This window comes from Pteropus vampyrus, unplaced genomic scaffold (genome assembly GCF_000151845.1).
Source record: "Pteropus vampyrus isolate Shadow unplaced genomic scaffold, Pvam_2.0 Scaffold131, whole genome shotgun sequence".
In the NCBI taxonomy this organism is placed as follows: Eukaryota; Metazoa; Chordata; class Mammalia; order Chiroptera; family Pteropodidae; genus Pteropus; species Pteropus vampyrus.
The window spans coordinates 569,986-578,258 of NW_011888912.1; the positions used below are offsets into that span (position 1 = coordinate 569,986).

Genomic DNA, 8,273 nt, shown 5'->3' on the forward strand with positions numbered 1-8,273 from the left:
TCACCCAAGAAGTAAGAAGCAACCACGGCAAACACACTCCGAGCCTGGAGGGCTGCACGCCTTAGCTTTCGGCGGTGCCGTAGGAAGAGGTGACTGCTCGAAACGTTCCATGGTGGACGGGTCCACAGACTGACTAACAGTTAGCAGCACAGAGCGAACCAGCGCCTTGAAAATGACACGCGAAAGGGTAAGAGCTTGACTCGAAGCAGAGACCTCGTTAAACTTGGCCAGATGATGAAACAGCGTTTGTTAGGACGTAGAGTTTTGTTTTAACACACACACAAAAAAAACGAGTAAAAAGTGTAATTTTGTAATGTCTGTATTTATTTTTCATTCATCTTTATTTTTATTTGCCGTGTTAACCCACCAAATGTGGGTCGGTGGTCTTCCTCACGCCTGCGTGTGGAGTGAGGGGAGCGAGACAGCCAGAGGGGGGTGGCAGGGAGCGTGGCGGCAGGTGTCGGCGGCAGGTGTCGTGGCAGCTCCTGCGTGGGGGGCTGCGTGAACGTTTCTGACGCAGAACTGTAAATCCTGGAAGAATCGGGTGTGTGTGACCCGATGGCCACCGTTCAGTTAGCAAGGTGTTCTGCAACACTCATTAATGACAGTCGCGCCACTCCGGGTCGATTGGTATTGCTGTTTCGTTGCGTGTTAAGTACGAGGCCTCCTTGCCCTCTGCTTACAAGTGGACAAGGGCGTTTTCATTTCTTAGACTTTGAACTGGAGAGAGAGAGAGAATGGGTGGAATAAGTGTGTGTGCATGTGCGTGTGTGTGACAGAGGGAGACGGAGAGGGATCGGGATCGGGATCGGGATCGAGCTCGATCGGTCGATGGACTTGGGAGCGTGCCCGCTTTCTTAAAACAGCCTGGGGTAATGATCACGCGTCGAGATGCGCGGGCGGTGTTCTGGTTGGTGTCTTTGCTGCCGGGCCCGTGACTGTAACGTTGCAGTAGAACGTGATCCGGCCGGTGGGCCGCAGTCGTTCACGGACCCTTGTGGAGGTGTCCCGTGGAAGAGGCGTCAGGTGGCCCCGGGCGGTTCGGAGGCATCCAGAACAGCCTTCGTGTTGAGACTGGACAGCCCTGGCTGACGGTGTTGTGAACAGTCTCGCAAGGCCCTTGGTGCCTCCAGCGTGTGTGGTGTCGCCGTGCACCGTGGCTGTGGGAACCTGGGGTCTCGTGGTGGCAGCGGGCTCCGGGACTTCCTGTGGGAACAGAGGGAGCGGCGCTGGGCTCGAGGGGAGCATCGGGGTGGGCGAGAGGAAGGTCTCTAAAGCTCAGACGTGGCCGGTCTGGCAAAACGGTGGCACGTGAGGTTCTGATTCATCCTCCTGACAGCTGCCAGACTGGTATTTGTCAGCCCAAAAGCCACCTCTGAACGGCTGACCTGAGAGCCAGGCCTCGGAGCTTGCGGCGCGTGGCCTGGAGCTTCAGTCTTGTCTGGGTTCTCCGTGGCCGTGCCTCTGGTGGACGCTTCTAGATACTTCTCGGCCAGGCTCCGCGCTCCCTGACGGAGGACGCATCTTTGTCCTCTTTGTCCTCGGTGCTGCCTGCTTCAGACAGGGGCTCGAGTACCTTCCTGTGGGGCGGATCGGGCCTCACTTAGAGGCAGAGGAGAGCAATGAGACGTTTTTAAACAAAAGAATGATGTGATGGACGTTATTTTAGGCTGATTCCTTTCATTGCAGTGACTCGATTATTATGCACATTAGCCTTCTAAACATTATGCTCTGAAATGCTCCTGACTTACAGGAAGTAAACATTCAGAGTTAATGCTGTCCGAAACACGTGCGATACAGTTAATTGACGGGACCGAGGTTCGAATATCTGCTTTTTTTTTTTTTACTCTCAATCAGCATTTAAGGTTAGTTAACCACTGATTTTTAAGTTCTCTAAGACAAAGCAGGGTTTGCTGGGCTTCATTTTCTCCCTCCTTTGGCAAATATCTGAGTGCTTATGATGTGCCCGTCGCATTGCGAGCCCTGGGGACACAGCGATAACCAGGCAAACACAGCCTGTACCTCCAGGAAGCATTTGTAACGGTCTGATGTCATTGAGAACGCCAGACTGGCTCAGAGATCATGTGATGAAAACATAAAGAAAATGTGTTCCTTTCCTCTTTTTTTTTCTACAGGACATCTCACGTGGAATCGAGGAGCGTAGGGACTTGCTTGGACATTGCGTGTATGGGTGGGGTCTGGATTGTTTAACAGCTTGGTGCCTAGTTAACGATGACGCTCTTTAAAATAATTTTACCATGAGATACACACATGCCAGGCTTTAGTTTTAAAAAAATGTGTTAATGCTATTGCTGTTCAGTATTCATTGATTATTCACCGTATTCTAGCTAGGTTGTGACTCTTTATTCACTGGGCGGTCTTCACAAATGGTAAATACATTATAAATAAACGTACGTAACGTTTCTCTTAGGTTTCAGAATTCTTTCTAATACTTTATGGCTTTATGACTAAGTGCCATTTTTTACGGTAGTGCATGAAAAAACTGTAAGTTTCTGAGTTTTATTTCTTCAGTCAATAGGCTCAGCTTAACTTCCTGTCAACCTGCTTGACTGAGAGAGTTTTTCCGTGGCTGTTGTTGGAAAATTCAGAATATCTTTTCTATTTGAAATAGTCTAACTACTTATGTACTCATGTTTTATTTTCTTTCTAGATCATTCAAAAATCTAGAATATTTGTGATTGATGGTTGACTTCAGGATTTTTAAGTGAAATTTGGTTTGTGTTTAAAGCTGCTTTACCAGATTTAAACACAGATACATACAACACAAGAAACATGGCAACTGTAGCGACAGGGTTAATTCTTACCTTCATTAATGAAATGACAGAACGTTCTGAGCCAAACTAGAACATTACCGGTAGTTCCGGGAAAGTCCGGTGCCAAGACACTTTTGACAGGTGCTAGGAAAATTTGTATTGCAAACAGTCTTGTGGTTAACAGGTAAAGGGGGTCAACTCTGGTGACAGAAGGGAACTGGGCGTGGGGTGGTGAGCGTGGCTCAGCGTTACACGGATGTCGCATCAGGATGTTGCGCACCTAAAACTTGTAGACTCCCGTCGACCAGTGTCACCGCAATAAACAACAAAAACCCATGTCTTCGCCGCCGTTCCCAGAATGCAGTTGCGCTGATGGAGACCCCGGACGTCCGCCTGCTCTCTGAGGTGCTTCTTCTACTCAGAAGTTACTGTCCACGTTCTGCATTTTTTCTTTTCTCAAAAGAGAAGCTTTTTGCTTAGTGAAACTGTATTTGAACTTTGTCCTGACATCAATGGGACTTGTGTCCACCAGTTGAGATAAGCCGGGTTTTCTGGCAAATGTTTTGTTTTTAAGACAGGTTTTCAGTGACTTCTCCATCTTTTGTGGTTCAAGGTTAAGGAAGCTATTTTGTCATTGAGTCATCTTGACGACTCTGAAGTAGGGCGGGAAAGTGTCATCATCTCCATTTAGCAAAAAAAAGAAAGCCGACGCCGAGAGAGGGTGACACGTGGCAGGTCGAGTGTGTACACGGTGGGACCAGAGCTTGGCCCCAGGTCTGTGGACTCCCGTGTTTTCTTTTGTTACGCTGAACCACGTGCACTCGAATGAGTAGAAAGTAATGATTTGTAGATAACAAACAATATCTGTAGACAATGGATGTTTCAGTGAAATTATTACTCTCCTGAGACTTAATTCAAAACCCTAAGTTAACAGTTTGCTCAGGTAATACATCAGAGTTAAAATTTAGCTCGGTTCATATGTGGCTTGTCGCATATTTTAAATATAAATCTGAGTTAAGAGTTTACGGTTTTTAGTGCCACATAGGAAGAAAGCGAAAAAATGTCATTTGAAAATTTTGTTATTTTTTGGTTAATTAGGATGTAATAACTCCCCGACCATATAAACCAACAGCTTATAATTTAATTATGTTTAAAGCACAATTTAGAGGTAAAGTAGGTATTTGCATCTTTCAAGGTAAGAAGTAAGGATGCAGCCTAACTGAGTAGAGCAGTCAGCCGAAGGGAGCTGCCTGTGGGCACTGTCGTGGCCGTCAGGCTGACGATGGTCAGACTTTCCATTATTAATCCTCCTTTGGGATTTTATAACTCCTGGTTGGAAATTCTTTCCAGGGAACAATCTGTATACAGATTTTTCGCCTGGGAACAAATGTCACCTATTCATAGGTCTCTTTAAACATTCAGATTAACATCGAGGGCTTTTAAGATGAAGGCAAATTCTCTGTTTCAAAATATTTCTTCTTTTGGTAACAACAGGTTAAACTTACTTAGTTCATTCCTTGTGGGGCTACATTATTTTTAGTATTGTACTCAGAATAGCTGCTAAGCTCAGATGATAAACTTTAAAAAAGTATAAAATATAAACTCAGTGCAACAGCATTTTATCAATTTTAAGAAGTTGTCAGATTGAAAAAAGAATTTGTAGTATAACTGATTTCAAAGTTAAACTTACCTAAGTTTCGGTGATTAAAAAGGAGAGAGGACTATTATGTTGTATTTACTTAATTATTTGATTTGTATGCTATATAAACAGCTATGCTAATTTAAGAATATAACACTGTATGTGTCAGGATTCTCCAGAGAAGCAGAGCCAACGGGGTACACATCTAAACACACACATGCCTCTCTCGATAGACGAGGTTACCTTAAGCTGTGAGCTAGTTATATATCTAGCTACACAGGCGCGTGTGCGCACATACTAAAGAGGTTTATTTTAAGCAGCTGGATCACATGATCGTGGAGGCCGAGCAGGCCCAGGACCCACCGTGTGCCAGCTGCAGACCCGGGGGCTGGTGCTGTCATCCGCCTCGTGTCCCCAGGCTGGGGGACCAGCGGGAGCAGTGGACCAGTTCTTAGGCCGGGGCTTCCTGCTGAAGCGGTCACACAGAGGGGTGAGTCCCTCCTCCTCACCTTTCTGTTCTGTCCAGGCCCTCCGTGGATAGGACATGCCTGCCCGCCCTGGGGCCACCCGCCCATCCAGGGCTGGTCTCACCCGCAAGCACCCTCAGAGACTCGCCAGAAATAACACCTAACCAGATAATCCGGACGCCCCACGACCTAGCCCCATCAACACAAAATGAACCATTCCAAACGCCATGAATAATTCTTTCCTGTGCTCTTAGTCATATTATTTCCCAAAGTGCTTGTGTTCTACTTGAGACAAAGGAAACAGATGAAAATATTGCCTTAGCATTAAGTTTCCTTTTCCGGAAGATGCGTGAAAAACATCCAGAAACCCACTCTCCACCACCTCCCCGACGCCATCGGAGCCACCACTGAAATCCCCTGCGCAAACCTGTCACTTAGTCCGTTTGAGGGGAGTCATCTGGGAACACGTGGCCAGTTTTCAGTCAGTTACAACAAATGTAACAGACTCTTAGAGACCCAGTGAAGTGTCAACATGCCTGGTGGCCAAATGTAGCCACTTCTTGTTTTCGTAGATAAGGTTTTCTTGGAATAATGTTGTCTGTGGCTGCTTTGCCGTAGCAGAGTCAAGTGGGCGCGACAGAGATTGTATGGCCGGGGAAGCTTAAAGTCTCTACTACCTGGCCTTTCACAGAAAATGTTTGCTCACCCCAGCTTTGTGGAATTAGTGATTTCAGGGTTTTTTTATACACTCTGTGATTATTATTCTAAGGAATTGGCTACAGCTAAAAAAATATGCATCTTTTCTCTGCCCTCTCTTGTTCTCACTTGGTTTTTAAAATCGCCGTCCTTCTCCGTTCTGGAACCTCACCGTGTCCATAGTCCATTGGGAGGATAAAGGTGACAAGGAGAGACACTCGGCGTTCCTGCAGCAGAGGCGTGTGAGTGTCCAGGCTGGGAGGGGCCTTCCCACCCCGCGACCACAACCGAGGGGCACTCGAAGGGGACATTCAAGCTTTATTTCAAAGTGCAGCACATCCTGAGATTGGTTTGAGACAAACTCTGGTGCAGAGCCACCAGACGGGGAGCCCTTTGTTCAGCAAAGGCTTTTCACAAACTCTGCGGCCACCAGAAGGACAGCGGAGTTTGGCCTGAGCGTTTCATGTGTGAAGACAGGTCGCCACAGTCATTCATGTCCGGGCGTCCGGCCCGCTGACGGCGTCGGCTGCGCCCGGAGAGTCAGAGGCGCTGGAGCCACGTCTGCTTCCAAACCAGAAATAACTGGGCCGGGCCTGGCAGCGCCGCGTGCCACATTCGTTCCGCGGCTTAGGCTTTGCGTGTTCCCGGCATCAATCACCCTGTTAGCGTTTCAGAGCTGCCCTGGGCGTCGGCACTCCGAAGAGGCCGTGGCCCGGCCTCTGTGCCCGGGGAGCGCCCTGGCCCCGCCGTGGTGTTAGCGGGCCCCTGCCAGTCACCGCGCCGCCCGCCGATCCACGTGGAAACTCGTTACTTCGCAAGGTGTTGTTTGGGGTCGGGAGCAGGTGGCCGTCGCGCCTCGGTAACGCTGCGCGCTCGGCCTTCCCAGGACCGCCGCTGCACCTGCGCGAAGCCCCCTCGTCTGCAAGGACCCCGGTCAGGGCGGGGGCTCCGGGGAAAAAGGCTACAATCGACACGTTTGCATTATGAGTCGTGTATAATGAAGAGGAGACTAAGAAACACGGCGGGCTTGGAATGAGTTTTGCACACCTGGACCTGCGTCTGGCTCGGCTCGGGCCCCAGGAGCGGGCTTGGTGGCCGCGCTCCGGGAGACGGTTCAGAGGCCCGCGCTGGACAGACGCCTGAGAACTCTGTGCGTCAGCAAGTGTCCACAACCGAGGGGCACTCGAAGGTGGCATTCAACCAGCAAATGTCAGCAGGAACCGTTATAAAAACATTAGTTTAACTAAAAACATTAGGGGAAACGAGAATCTGTCTGTGCGACACGGCTGCCCTCCGTGTTATGTCACAGTGGGTCCAGGGGAAGGAGAGAGGGAGGGGATCAAGTTTGGAGGACAGGAAGGGCCGTGTGTTACTGTCTAGTTTACAAGTGCGGAATGGGATTTTGGATTTGCTCAAACAAAAACTACTTTGCATAATATTTTTAAAGATACCCACATTTTGGCATTTTTGAGTCCTATTCACCTGACCTACTGCGTTTGCAGTTTAAACTGTGTTAAAAAGTGTAACTTTAGCCTCAGACTTAAGTCTCAGCACTGAGTGGTAAGACAGAATCAAAGTCTTTTGATAGAAAGTCTGTGTTGAGTGAATTCATTGAGAGGTGAGCGACAGTGAGTGAGGTCACAACACCGATTTCAGTGAGTCTGTAGATACGGGAAACGCTTACTGGCTGGTGTGTGCTTATTATAGATTTTGGGTCCGTGGTCCCCTGATCAAGGATTGTGTCATGTGCCACAAGCCTTTATACCTGAGACTCTTAACAAATCAGGTACGTTAGGGGGCACGTAAAACCGAACCAGCACGTGTCAGCAGGAACCGTTATAAAAACATTAGTGGTGATTATCTCAACCTTTATTTGATTACTTTTCAGTGATGCTTCAGTGTCACATGACCTTAATTTAAAATGACATTTCAGTGGACATCTGCCTTCTAACGGAGAATCCTTCCTTCTCGATATGTAACATAAAGGGAACTGGTCAGCGTTTTAGAGAACACGTCTGATATATAGCAACAGCTCTCAAAAGATTTAGTTCAAAGAAAAAGTTGTTTGCCAAGTGCTATGAACTTTTCCTCACTTCATTGTCTTGAAAAAAAGTTCACATAAATTATCCCGTATCCGAAAAGCTTTTGTTTACCCGTTTGAAGAGTCCTCTGAGGGTCGTCTGTGCTCCGCTTTTGTCGCGGCCCCGTTCCCGTCTGTCCCCGTCGTGGCCTTGATATGGCACCTGTGTCCTTTGAGCGTACGTCGAGGCTGTTTTAGACATCTTCTCATTCGCGGAATAGCCGGGAGGAGGGAATGCCTGCTTTCCTCCAGCACGGAAAGGCTCGCGACATGTCTCGCTTTACCATAATTTTTATTAGACATCCTCTCTTATTTCCTTCCCCCTCGCTTGATGACTTGACGAAAATACAAATCCAATAGATAAATGTGACCCCAGCCTTTTGGGATAGTGCCCTTAGCGTAGTAAACAAGAGCAACAAGAACAGGGAGAATGCGGAGGCCTCGGCGGAGGGGCGCGTGGGGACAGGACCGACCGAGGTGCTTCCATCTGCTTCTTTCTTATACCAACTGATGACCTCTATTTTACGCATCCTGAACTTATTAAACCCTGATATTCCCCAGGAATCCCATTCCCAGATATTTACTCAGTTGAAATGAAAACTTGAACCTGTGTGTAA

The 8,273-nt window shown here is 48.0% G+C and overlaps 1 protein-coding gene across 7 annotated transcripts in view; it reads left to right on the forward strand.

Annotated features, from left to right (window-relative positions):
• NEK7 (NIMA related kinase 7) overlaps positions 1 to 8,273 on the forward strand; it is a 103,662-nt gene that overhangs the window by 26,463 nt on the left and 68,926 nt on the right. The window contains exon 1 of one of the 7 annotated variants that reach the window (XM_011367242.2): positions 4,734 to 4,903. The exons of the other annotated variants lie outside the window; for them this stretch is intronic. The gene's annotated coding sequence lies outside the window, so the exon portion shown is untranslated. Of the gene's footprint in view, positions 1 to 4,733; positions 4,904 to 8,273 lie in introns of those variants that run through there. 7 annotated transcript variants of the gene reach the window in all.